The 1,305-nt window shown below is 40.5% G+C and overlaps 1 protein-coding gene and 1 long non-coding RNA gene across 2 annotated transcripts in view; one reads left to right on the forward strand and one right to left on the reverse strand.

Annotated features, from left to right (window-relative positions):
- LOC118478646 overlaps positions 1-557 on the reverse strand; it is a 9,020-nt gene extending 8,463 nt beyond the window's left edge. The window contains exon 1 of the long non-coding RNA XR_004859199.1: positions 436-557. This is a non-coding gene — a long non-coding RNA (uncharacterized LOC118478646). The remainder of the gene's footprint in view (positions 1-435) is intronic.
- LOC101848694 (nascent polypeptide-associated complex subunit alpha, muscle-specific form) overlaps positions 1-1,305 on the forward strand; it is a gene marked incomplete at its 3' end in the record, with an annotated part of 29,595 nt that overhangs the window by 11,871 nt on the left and 16,419 nt on the right.

The following is a 1,305-nucleotide window of genomic DNA, read 5'->3' on the forward strand; positions in this document are numbered from 1 at the left end:
CATATATCTATTCATTATTCCCAGGTTTGCCTTCTATCAGTATCAAAGGTGCGATGACAAATTAATTGAATTATAGTAGCAATGGAAGGGGAACCTGCTTTTAAACATTGCAGCAATGGAAAGATATATTGGTGAAGAAATTAAACAAGACAAAATCTGGGTGAAAAAATAGGTAGTATGGGTTGTTGGCAGTCTCTTCAAACAGGCTCCCATATGCCATTTTCAACCCTCTAAAAGTACTAAATTTCAATTTCTTCGGGGGCTTCGCCCCCTGAACCCCCACCGGGACTCTGTCCCTGGACCCTGTTGGGGGCCTCTGCGGCCCCCAGACCCCCAGCAGAATTTTCCTTACTTTTCAGCTTCAGCTGGTGGAAGCGCTGATTTGGGCTTCTCTTTAAGTGAAGTTTAAAGTTAAACAGTTAATTAAACCCTTACATGAACCGTGTAGAGCTGTTTTTGTACAACGTTTCTCTGCTCCAAAAAGAATGGGTTGACCATTTTCTGTTGTCCACACCCGAGGACCGTGCAACGTAACACCGGTACTGTAAGCCTGGTGAGATAAAGAAAATACATTTTTGTGTAGGTGCCAAACTTTGAACGGCAGTATCTCTCGATGACTGTTGGGTGGAATTTGCTGAAGTGTTGCGTAGCATTTACATGTATTACTGACTGAAAGATTTTGTTAGCGTAGTACTTAATACATTATATGAATCTATTTACAAATAATTTCCTACTAAGGCCATTTAAGAGCACAAGTAGCCTATATATTCTAGATAAAGATTACATTGAGATTTACCACACTAACAAAAATATATCCACTTTCAAAATTAGCCACTTACGGTAGGCCTTTTTGTGGACAGACTACACGTACTAGAGTCGGAAATGTTGGAAATCCGGATTACTGAATTTAGAGACAGCTACCCCTTTTCTTTTGTTGAGAATTTAACCGGATTTATTTTTTATTCCGATTTCCCTCGAAGTCCAGCACTGCTACACATTATACTGTATTAATTATTATTACCCTGTTTTGTTTGTTGACGATCCGGGGGGTGGGATATTGCCTTCGGTTTTTGGGGGTTTTTTGGTGGTGTTTTTTGTTTTGTTTTTCCATGATTGGCTCTCCATTGTTTGTTATCGGCGTAGTTGTTTTTTTTGTTTTTTTTTAAGATTACAACGTTTGTCGGTCAGATAAGGAGGGGGTGCGTGAGGGTGAGGCCGGGGTTAATAATCTAGGCGCAGATGTTATCTGTGGTTCTGACCTGTTGTGGTTTCTCTCTCTCTCTCTCTCTCTCTCTCTCTCTCTCT

Source organism: Aplysia californica, unplaced genomic scaffold (genome assembly GCF_000002075.1).
Source record: "Aplysia californica isolate F4 #8 unplaced genomic scaffold, AplCal3.0 scaffold00776, whole genome shotgun sequence".
In the NCBI taxonomy this organism is placed as follows: Eukaryota; Metazoa; Mollusca; class Gastropoda; order Aplysiida; family Aplysiidae; genus Aplysia; species Aplysia californica.